The sequence below is a fragment of the Amia ocellicauda genome (assembly GCF_036373705.1).
Source record: "Amia ocellicauda isolate fAmiCal2 chromosome 11 unlocalized genomic scaffold, fAmiCal2.hap1 SUPER_11_unloc_5, whole genome shotgun sequence".
NCBI lineage: Eukaryota > Metazoa > Chordata > Actinopteri > Amiiformes > Amiidae > Amia > Amia ocellicauda.
The window spans coordinates 458,312-470,611 of NW_027102663.1; the positions used below are offsets into that span (position 1 = coordinate 458,312).

The 12,300-nt window shown below is 44.2% G+C and overlaps 1 non-coding gene across 1 annotated transcript; it reads left to right on the top strand.

Moving 5' to 3' along the window:
* The first annotated feature begins 11,351 nt into the window (after positions 1–11,351).
* Positions 11,352–11,424, top strand: trnav-cac (transfer RNA valine (anticodon CAC)). Its single transcript has one exon. It is a non-coding gene; the product is annotated as a tRNA-Val (tRNA).
* The last annotated feature ends 876 nt before the right edge of the window (positions 11,425–12,300 follow it).

Below are 12,300 nucleotides of genomic sequence, written 5' to 3' on the forward strand. Positions count from 1 at the left end.
CGACGAAGCTTTCAACTAACGTTACATAGACTCGTTAAATTTCCTCCCCATGAAATTGAGCGCTTTGCCTAAGGCTCTGGGTTTTGAGGCTCAGAAGAAAGGTTGGTTCTGCCATTTTTTTAATACTAAGGACACTCAAAATTATCGAGGGTCCTACCCGCCCGCCTCTTATTATGGGGTTGATACTATGATGTCTCATGAGAGGGAGGAATTCTTTAAATGGTACAATACGGTTAAGGGAGGTGTTTTTGATTTCCGAGAAGAGATGGCCGCTTATTGTAAAAATGATGTGGTGATCCTTAAAGAATCCTGTGTGCGTTTCCGCGCCGAGGTTATCAACACATCGGGTCTCGACCCTTTGCAAAGTGTGACCATAGCGTCTCTCTGCATGAAAATGTATCGGTCCAATTTCTTGCAGAAAAACACTATAGCGGTCACCACTTCTGACAACTATCGTGCTAGACAAAAGAACTTTTCGACTGTCTCCATACAGTGGCTGGAATACCTGAGTGCCCGGGATAACATCTTCATCAGACATGCTTTAAATCAAGGGGAAGTCAAAATGGGGCCTTATGACTTAGACGGTTTTAGCGACGTGTCCGGGCGGCGTACCGCTTATGAGTTTGCAGGTTGTATTTACCATGGCTGTCCTCAGTGCTTCGACCCAAACACCTTTAACCCCGTAACACAAAAACTCTGCGGTGATATGTACTATGATTTCCAGGAACGAATTGAAACTTTAAAAAACACCTATGGTTTGAACGTGCTGGTGATTTGGAAACACGAGTGGACGACCCTGAAGCAACAGGAAGCGGGGGTACAACGGTTTATGGAAACCTTGGACTTTCCTGAACGTCTAGAGCCCCGGGATGCGTTATTTGGGGGTCGTACCAACGCCCTCTGTTTACATTATGAGGTAAAGGAGGGTGAGAGAGTAGATTACTATGATTTCACCAGTCTGTACCCTTATGTCAACAAGACCAAAATGTACCCGGTGGGGTGTCCAACCATTGTTTATCGTGACTTTCTCGAAATCGGACATTACTTTGGTTTGATCAAAGTCACCATGTACCCTCCTCGCGAGCTGTTCTTACCCGTGTTGCCTTACAGGTGTTCGGGAAAATTGATGTTCCCTCTGTGTAGAACGTGTGTGGAAACTGAAAATCAAACTACCTCTTGTCTGCACAGTGATGAAGAGAGAGCGCTGACGGGTGTCTGGTGTAGCATTGAGCTTGACAAGGCGGTGGAGAAAGGTTACAGTTGGTAAGGTGAATGAGGTTTGGCATTTTTCTGAAAAATCTGATACTCTTTTTGCTGATTACATTATGACCCATCTGAAAGGGAAACAGGAGGCATCGGGCTATCCCTCATGGTGTGTTGACTCCGCGGCCAAAGAGCGATACGTTCAGCAATATTTTGAAAAGGAAGGGATCCGTCTAGAGCCGGGGAACATAACTGTAAACCCCGCCAAGAGACAAATGTCCAAACTGATTTTAAACAGTCTGTGGGGTAAGTTTGTGGAAAGAAATTACCGTCTAAACACAACCTTGATTAAAACCCCTGAACTGTTCATAGAATTTATGTTTTCCAAACAACATGCAGTATCACACTTTCAATTCTTAAATGACCACGTGGCACAGGTCCAGTGGAGGGCCCCTAAAGATTTCCCCACCAAACAGGGGAACGTTAATGTTTTCATAGCGGTTTTTACCACGGCTTACGCCCGGCTTGAACTGAACAACTTAATGGATCAGTTGCAGGAACGCACGCTCTATCATGATACTGACTCTGTAATCTTTGTCACCAGGCCAGGGGATTGGGTCCCTCCCCTCGGGGACTACCTTGGGGAGTTAACGAGCGAACTAGATCCTCAGGACCACATAGTGGAGTTTGTTTCAGGGGGTCCTAAGACTTACGCATACAGAACGGCTGCGGGTAAGACCTGTATGAAAGTTAAGGGTTTCACTCTGAACCATTGTAACAACAAGCTCATTAACATCAAGTCTCTGACGACCCTGGTAGAAAGTTATGTAACGAGAAAGACGCGCCTCCTCGTGAGATTATTACAGCCGGAAATCAGATCTATCGCAATAAAAAGGGGTACACGTTGGAAAATAGATCACTAAACAAACGGTTCAGAGTGGTGTACAATAAAAGAGTGTTGAAGACTGATTATACCACTCTGCCTTATGGATATTAGCGGTGGTTTTGATAACAGACTTCAACACCCTTTCTCCTGTATTATAGCCGGTCCCTCCAATTCGGGGCAGAGCTATCTTATAAAGAACATCATAGAAGATGTGGACGCAACCGTGTCCCAAGCTCTTGACAACATAGTGTGGTGTTACTCTTGCTGGCAACCTCTCTACGATGATTTGGCTTCGAAAAAAAATAATCTGAAATTTGTGCAAGGTCTCCCCGCCTCGTTGTGTGGTGATGACTTGTTCCCGCCCGGTCAAACTAACCTAGTGATCCTTGATGACCTGATGGAGCAGGCCGGTGACAACAGTGAAGTGGAAAAAGCTTTCACAAAGTACACTCATCATAGGAATTAAAGTATTATTTATTTAGTTCAAAATCTATTTTTTCAAGGTAAAAAAAGCCGCACTATTAATTTATATGCCAATTATATAATTCTTTTTAAAAACCCCAGAGATAAACTACAGGTCACCGTCTTGGCTCGTCTAATGTACCCTAACCAGACCAAGTTCTCTTTGGAGGCATTTGAGGATGCCACCAAAAAACCCTACGGGTACTTGATTGCGGACTTAAAAGCACAAACCCCAGAAGACTTTCGCCTCAGAACAGGTTTGTGCCCGCCCGATTGGCCGGCAGTGTATGTGCTAAAGAAAAGGAAATAAATAAGAATGTCTGTTCGGATTGAAAGAAATCTGCCGCTTTTGCAAATGTTATTTGAGAGGAGCCCGCGCCATAGGAAAGCTGTGCTGGCAGGGGCCCCCTCGGATTTGATCGAGACCCTGTGTGAAATAGCTTTTAACATCTTACGCGGTAATATACCCCTAACCCCTTCTCAACATTCTAAACTCAAAAAACAAAAAGCGGTTATCAAGATCATCGCTAATAAGAAGTATTCTATTAAAAGAAAAAGAAAGAAGATTAATCAAACCGGGGGTTTTATAGGACCGCTGTTGAGCATAGCCGTGCCTTTCCTAACCAGTCTTCTAGCTTCCAGAGTGGGTTAATAATGGAATATGCTCAGAAAATGTTTTTGATCCCTCAGGAGCAGCTTGAGAAACTGAGAAAAAATGTTGTCGGGCCAGAGCCCATTAGACAAACGGCCGAAAACAACCTGGACTCTGAAATGAAAGCTATACAGGCCAGGGCCGATTTAAATCAGTATTCCAAAGCCCAGTTGTATACCAACACGTTACAGCGCTACCTCCGTCTGGTTAGACAGGGTGAAAAAGATCAAAACATTTTAACTTTAACCATGGCCTCTCAAGAAAATGGTTCTGGGGCTGATGCGGGGGGTACGGTTGATAAAGATGTTGCGGTGACCGAACCTGTTGAGAGTTCAGAGGGAGATGTTGTAACGGATGTTTTGAGAAACATGCCGGCCAGAAGCAAAAGACATGCAGAATATATCCTGCACAAAATGGTTCAGAAACCGCGGGTAACGGCTTGGAATGAACAGGGTGAATTTGTTTTTAAAGGACAACTGATCAAAGGTTCACACATGTTTGATTTGTTGAAGAGTGTCACTAGCACTAATAAGGTACCCGATAGTCGCCGACCTGTAGGCTGGAATGCTTTCCTACAGGCGATGGCCTGTCTGAACATGCCCCAATCAACAGTTCCTAACCAGGAAACGCTACAAAAAATCCGTCTGTGTAAAGAGGTGGAGCCTGATCTGACTCCGATATCTCATTACTCTGACCGTGCTGAGCGACCATCCTCAGGATCTATCCATCGTTGGGAAGCTTATTAATCTCATGTTTTTATTTGTCTCCCCTGTAAATAATGACCCGACAAACATTTTTTTATTTTTATTTTTTATTTTTCAAATGTTGTACATTTATTTATACCATAACCCCTGCTTTGTATAAGAATTGTGTTGAATAAAAACAAAACTAATGATTCAAAGGCTGTTTTCATTATTTTTTCACCTTAACACGCATGACATCTTTTAAAATCCTCACAAGAACACCCCATCTGTATACACGGCTGGCTAGGGTCGTAAGTCATTGTGTTATAAGGGGGGATCCACAGTGTCCTGACAAACTCTGCCACTTTTTTATCATTTTGGCCTAAATCCTCACTGTACAAGGCCATAATATCGGGGTATGACCTTCCTTTAGATCTATGATATAAGAAAAACACACAGTGTTGACCACAAGTGAAGGTCTGAAGACTTTGTACTTGACGACCGCTGTAAATGGTTTCTTGACAGTTGTTGAGCAGAAAGTTATTGATCTTCCGAGGGAAAGGTCTGAAATCCGGGGGGTTTGCATAGGAATCAAAAAATTCACCACGGTGGTCCTCCCTTAGATAAATAGCCAGCCAATGTTCTCCGGGCATATTTTTAGGGTGTGTGTTGATTATGTACATTGCAGGTAAATTCTTGACCTTAAATTTAGTCAGCTGATCGCAGGCGTAGACTCCTTGAAACAGTTTCCGTGAGCTGGCCAGGGCATTCATGATGTGGTTGAGCTCTCTGGTGTTCATTTTAATAATAATCATACATAACGTTTCTCCTCTGATTCACCTCAATAATGTTGTCAAACACTGCATACACGACCATATTAACAGTGCGTGGTAGAGGCTGCTTGAAACGCATCTCCAAACGCATATTGCCCGTCTTCATCAGTGAAAAATGTTGCCCACACTCTTCGTCAGGGGTCAGGTTGAAACCGTACAGGGTGTAACCGCTGCAGTATTCCCGGCGATCGATCAGCAGAGTTTGATCCTTGAGATGGCGACCCGTAGCCAGTACTAGACTGTCATATTCACGAACCGCATTGCCGATTTCAAAGTCAGGTTGAAAAGGTCTGGATGGAACCTGCACACCATCGACGTACAACACTATAAATTCCGCGTTATAATGTTTAAAGTTAAAGGGGTTCTTGTTGTAAACCCCGGTAAATGCATCATTATCCTCGAGACCTATAATAACCTGTTTTGGGAGCTGTCCAAGAAACAGATTTTCCTGGTTCATCACCCGTGTCCCTGCGGGGATACTGTGGACTTTCATATAGACTCTTTCGATCGGGTACTCGGCGTTTTCCGTCATTAACGCCTGCGCGTGTCCTAGTTTAACCGCCGGGAAGACGGACACTTTTTTCACAAACAGCGAGGCCGATAATATGGTCAGTTTATATTTTTCCGTATCAGGGGTCATCAGACAAAAAGCACTTTTACTACGGATCATTTTAATTTTAATGTCTACCCCGTTGAGCATGAGTTTTTCTTGGAAAAATATGTCTGCATGGATATGCCCCATTAGCTCAAAGGTCCTCCCTTCTGTTGAAGAGGCCGTTCTTTTTTGCAAACCCTTATTGAGTCCCTCTGGATCCTTATCGTCCATAGCTACCGGGATGTCTTTGAAGAAAAGGCCGGGGCTGAACTGTTTGCTTAGGGTCTCCTCACTATAATTAAGGATACACTCCATCATGGCTCTATAGGGGTAAGTATTGCTGCTTTGACTAATGAGCCGATCTCCAAGGGTCACATCCACCTGTGAAAACATGGTGGCCACCGGGTAATTGATGACCCCAGCGTTGGCCGTCTTCTCGATTGCATCGCCATCCTCATCAGTCACTTTACAGTTCATTAAAATAAATGTGTTATTCAAATCAATATAATCCTCGCCATTGCCAGCTATAAAAAACTCCAGAGGGGCCGTGTCTGAAATTGCAGAAAGAGGGGGAATCTCTACATATATGATCTTATCTATACTCGTTTGAGTGTATGGAACTGTAAACAGATCCAGTTCTGATTTGACGCATTCTTCCGATAGACTGTGGACAAAAGACATGTTTAAAAGATGTATCCTGAGGCTCTATTTTTCTTTCTTTGAGACTTTCTTTTTGCAGGTTTTTTCTTGTGCTGCTTCCTTCTCCGAGTGTATCCACGATATGTTGGAGAATGAGAGATTCTTCGTTTTTTGTTAGCCACGAATCTTCGTCGCCCTGGTGGACACATGCTGTTTCTTCTTTTACCCCCCCTCCTCGCCATTACCATGAGACCCGAACCCTCCTGATGCTCATGGCTAGCTGCCCGGTTCATAACATTGGTGAACACGTCACTAACAATATTTTTAGCCGCTGATTTCAAGTGGGGTCTGGCTATAGCAAAGCCTCTCTTAAGCAGGGGTACGGCCATTCTAAAGAGACCACGAAAGAGTCCCCCTAGACCGGCGCCATACATTGTGGGGGCTCCTACAAAACCGGGCAAGCCGTTCCCGGCTTGCATCTTGTAATAATCCACATAGGCGCTAGGATCTACATAACCCCTCGAGGTAGCCATTTTAATAATGTACACACTGTTTCAGGGGTCGAAAATGTAGTTTGACATTAACTTTACCGAAGCGGAAGGGTACGTTGATATTCTGATCCGATTTTACTTCGATCGTGATGTTGTCAAAGTGGGTCTTTGAGACTGGTACGTAGTGTGGTTTGTCATAAGTAATTGTGACCATGTCATTGCTTTTACCTTTAATAAGTACATTTCTCAAAAGGGGGACATAACTATCCCCGACCCTCTGGTGGGTTATGATATCCGTATACACATAAAGAGTATAAAAGCCGCCCCACCACTTCTGAGAACCTGCTCTCTGTGTCAGAATAGAACCCTAATATACGCCCCAGTTGGCCGCTGGTTTGAATGCTAATACCTGGTTTTGACACCTTGTACACTCTGTTTTTAATAGGGTTGTAATATAGCTTGATGTTGGGGGTGCCTTCTGAGAACTGTTTATGCATCTCATCTAATATTTTATCCACATTGTCATAATAACCTCCTTGTATCGTGAATGTCCATTGACTCTTTTTAACATCATCAAAAATGGCGAAGGTGGCATCCTTATCTTGTAAAACAGCCCAAGTGTAAGGATACTGTATTTCCGCCAACCCCACTTCCCACGACACCCTTAGATCTATAGATTTTCCAAATTGTACCGTGTAACTGGATATTTCATTTTTAGGGTATATATCGAGAGAGGCGTTACTGGGTAGAGTCACGTAGAAGCCTCCTGATTCCATCTTGAGAATCGAAAGTAATGCCCCCAACACACCCGCGGGCATGTTGTTATAAGGATTGAATATCGCAAACCTGTTGTTCCGGGACCCAACTATTGAACTTTTCAGGCCATCCAAGCCATTTCATCAACACATATTTTTTCCGGTTCTGGGTTTTTTCATCTAATATCTTTTCAACTCTGTATACACTGTCTTTACCCACAATAATTTTTTGTAACTTGGCTTCGTAAAACGTTCCTTCTATATCCTCCCCGTCATAGTCTTTTAACCGGTACACGGGGGGGTCTCTAGCCAACTGTTCGGTAACTGTAAAATATTCGTCAGAAAATGTTTGTTCATAACCTTTGGCAAAAGTACTCCTTAGCTTTGAAACGCGAACCACATCACCGATGTTGAACTTATAAGTAGTTTTTCCCTTCTTAATAAATGGTCCGTATAATTTTTTATAGACCTTAAAAGAATTACTTTGATCAACATCTATAGGCTTCATTTTAATACTGGTGTGATACCCTTGGTTGTAAGCATTGATAAAATCTTGAACTTTATCAAAATACTTGAACGTGTTGACCGCTGTAAAATATCTCCACATTTTGGTCTTCATGGTGCGGTTAAACATCTCCACTACCGATGCCTTAAGCTCATTACCGGTGGTGAAATGATGTATTTTGTGTCTCTTCAGTAGATTCTGAAATTCTCTGGTGAGAAACTCTTTTCCTTTATCAGTCTGCAGTTTTTTAGGACATCGACCCTGGGACAATATATCCTCAAAGGCCCTTGTCACCGCCCGACCTGTTTTATTATGTAGAATGCGAGCCCAGGCATATTTTGATAACACATCGATACACATCAACATCAATTTGTGACCATTGTTATGTTTTGATAAATTTGACATATCGACTAGATCCATTTGCCATTGTGAGTCTATGTCAGTTGCATATACGCAGTTTCTTTTAAAGTTAATCCTGAGAGGTTTATGTAAGGTATAGGCGTCTTGTTCCCGTAACCATTCTGAAACAACCACATCATTAACCTTCACTCCGGCCTCAGCGAGTCCTCTTTGAAAACCCTTCTTACCCGCCAAACCCCCAATCTTGGCTGGGTTGTAGTATAGTTCCTGCATTTGGGGAGCTTGCCGAGTCATTCTGTCAAATAACCACACAGACCCACACTATGCGCAAAGTTTTTATACAAGGTTTTTTATTCAACTTCAGGAGAGCAGATACCCCTTTTTAGACATTTGAGAAAAGTATAACATACACAACAATTTTTTCTACGGTCCAGACAAAAAGAAATCAGATGATTGGTTACTTGATCTATATCAACAAATATACCTGTTTCTTTATCTTGTAGGCACACACCTCAGTTACATATGTAAATAAAACAACAATATGACCTATTTTAAAAGTAAACAGAGGTGTATTAAACATGCTCAGTAAAAGGTCATACAGATGTTGATGAAATGGCCTAATATCATTCTTGGCCCCCTTGAGCGCTTCATCCCAGTGTTCGTACCCCCCGGTCTTTGTTACAGCAGCCATTAACTTTTCCAGGTTTGAAAGTTGATCCTCATCGATGGTTAAATCTGTAGAGAAAAGGCTCGCGTTGGCTACTTTTCTGTCAAGCACATGGTGTAATAGCGCTCTCAGGTTAGCTGCAGAGTGTTGATGACAGAACCAGTTGCAGAAGCAGTCCAGAACATTCCCCATGTTCAAAGTCCCTTAGTTCAGGTCAGAGTCTGAATCAGTGGCGTAGATGTCGAATTCTTCGTCGCTGCCCCCAGCTTTAACTTCTTTACGGAAGAAATAAGCTTTTAGCTTGCCAGCGGTTTTTCTACTCGGCTCATCCAGGTCATTGAGCAGCTGCCCAAGTTTCTCTATTATAAACGGCTCCTTTTTCAGCTCCAGCAAAATCTCATCTATGATTTTCTGGACTTGTCCCGCAGTGACATGTATGTGGGAGTAAGACAGCGCCTTGATTAGTGCCGGTTTCAGCCACGGTTTGTTCAGTCTTCTGTAAAACACGTTGAAATAGAACAGGAAATAGTAACGGTCTGGTTCAAACAAACAACTGTGTCTCAACTGACTGGGGTGATTCACTTCACACCCCCGACAGACTTCTTTCAGAGCTTGGTCGATGAGAGCACTCAGAATATACACCAGGGTGCTTTTAACCACTCTGCTTACTTGGTCACATACCCCGGGCATAAATCCTGCGTCTTCATCACGCCCCCGGGACAGTCCGATGCTCATTGGGTCGCCTGGTGGTTTGTGGGGTGTTTCTCCATCCATTGGACTGACCCCCTGCTGAGACGCACAGACGGTAGACAATTCGGCAAAATCGAGGCCCTCCATGAGCTCCAGAGGCTGGGGATCCCCGAGACTCATTTGGACATCCATCGCACCGCATGTTGTTTCGTCCTGAGGGACCGGGGTCTGAGGTCTTGGAGAGTAACCGCAGTCAAAGGGTTCCAGAGTGTATACAAAATCTGGGGAATAGAACCAGGGGTGATCCCGGGTTTGAAGAGGCCTGTAGAGCCTGTCGACGTCCGCAGCTTTCAGGTAAGACATTCTCTTTAATTTTCAACCATGATTGAATTGTTGCGCCTTTTATCCTATCTCTTCACTACGTCACGACACACCGCCCTCTTAGAAGAGAGTAGCCCCTGAGCCGTCAGACCCCCCTCCAAAACCCCACACGTCGTCTGTTTTATCATCGTCGTCGTCATTCAAGGGGGATATATAATCCATAATCCAGCATTTTCTCCTTCTAACCAAATCCAGTTGCGAACATTTGGTCAAGATGTCAAAACCATCATTTATACAGTTTATGACCTCTTTCAAGAACGGCCAGTCCACGGCGTCAAACATAATTTCAGTAACCTGTTTTTCTGGATCCTCCACACCCCCTTCAATAGGGTTTGTAATCAGGGTACTGCTAAACAAAACCTTACGATCTGTAGTTAGAGATAGACTCTTCACCACTCTACCGTAGTTCTGCAAGCTTTCCCATTCACACCTTTCAAAACCCTGAGTCGGAGACTCCATTTCGCATTCTCTTGGACCCTCTTGCAAGCCTTCTAGAGTCTTATCCACAAGCCCCAGATCTCTCCAGGCCATCACCTTCAACCAGTCCTCATAAGAGTATTCAATTACCGTCTCAAAAGGTTCCAACGTACCCTCCTTCTCTCCCAAAGCAAAAAGCTCCACTCCAACATAGCTGGGATACCTTTTAAAGCGGTAACCCCGTCGAGCCCCCCAGAACAACACCCAGGAGCGTTCAATCTTCAAAATGGTGAGTACAGGAACCCTTGCCCGGGATTGTTTCTTGCGGGGTTTCATGTTGATGTCGCTGGACATGTTGAAGAAGCGGGATGTTTCTGATGCTGAGAATTAAAGAGGTATTGCCTAAAAGCAGCGCGGGTTCTTAAATAGAGAGGAGAGTTTCGGGGCGTTGCCTTCAGAGGGGTGGGGGTATTTATGGGTGGCCTTGATGTTCAGGGTTTTATGGGTGTACACTTTCTGACGGATATGACGTAGGAATAATTAAGGAAATAACTCTACCTAAAATCACGCCCCCCAATTATGACGTAGGAATATTAATAAGCTTAGGGCATACGTCATAACAAATAGGCCGCGCCCAAAAAACCCTACTATCTACTCTTATGTAGTTGAAGGCGCAGTATAGCTCTGATAGTCTGGTGGTCTTTTAATTAAAATCTGATGATGATGATGATGATGATGATATTGTTGTTGTTGTTGTTGTTGTTGTTCTTGTTGTCGTCGTAGTCGCCGTCATTATTATTGTTAAAGTAAAGCAGTAGTTAGATTTGTTGCTACCGTAAGGTGTAGAAGGCACAATAGCTCTGTGATTGTCTGATGGTGGCACAAGACGAGCAGCAACTGTTTGAACAAGCCATTGAGCATCACCTTGTTGGGAAAAGTGTAAGTCTTGTCATAGCTCAGGGCGTTCTTCCTTTGAAAGAGTTTCCAAAGTGTCCTGATGTGCCCTTGAGCAATGCAAAATAGGTCAGTGAAAATAGAAACCTTTATCTCACAGGCTGGCCCACGGGAAACGCCTGTGTGCGTTTTACCAGCCGGCTTCGATGGGAGCCATTCGAAACTCCAGGACGGGTCGGTTTCCGTAGTGTAGTGGCTATCACGTTCGCCTCACACGCGAAAGGTCCCCGGTTCGAAACCGGGCGGAAACAACCCGCGGTGCATGCGTGCCAGTGCTGTGTTACCCGTCCCCATCTCTCTGCCCCGAGGCTGGCCGTCGTTTTCTCTTGCTCGGAGTGGCAAGAAATCCTGACCTTGAGAACAAACGATCGCAGAAGGGTAGCTTTGCGAGGCGCTGGAACTGACACTTTTAAAATCGATACATGTTGTTGCTGTTACAATACGACCGTAGCAGGATCGGCGACATTGCTGTTACTCTTATGTAGTTGAAGGCGCAGTATAGCTCTGATAGTCTGGTGGTGACGGAAGACCACCAGCCGTTTGAACAAGCCATTCAGCATCACCTTGTTGGGCTAAGTGCAGGCACTGTCTGAGCGCAGGGCGTCCTGCCTTTGAAAGAGTTATCGAAGTGTCCCGAAATCGGTGCACTCAGAGCGTCCGTCCGTCGACAGGTTGAAATTGTTAACGCTCGTGTAGCCACTTTTAATTAAAATCTAATGATAATGATGATGATGATGATGATGTTGTTGTTCTTGTTGATGTTGTTGTTGTTCTTGTTGTTCTTGTTGTCGTCGTAGTCGCCGTCATTATTATTGTTAAAGTAAAGCAGTAGTTAGATTTGTTGCTACCGTAAGGTGTAGAAGGCACAATAGCTCTGTGATTGTCTGATGGTGGCACAAGACGAGCAGCAGCTGTTTGAACAAGCCATTGAGCATCACCTTGTTGGGGTAAGTGTAAGTCTTGTCATAGCTCAGGACGTTCTTCCTTTGAAAGAGTTTCCAAAGTGTCCTGATGTGCCCTTGAGCAATGCAAAATAGGTCAGTGAAAATAGAAACCTTTATCTCACAGGCTGGCCCACGGGAAACGCCTGTGCACGTTTTACCTGCCGGCTTCGATGGGAGCCATTC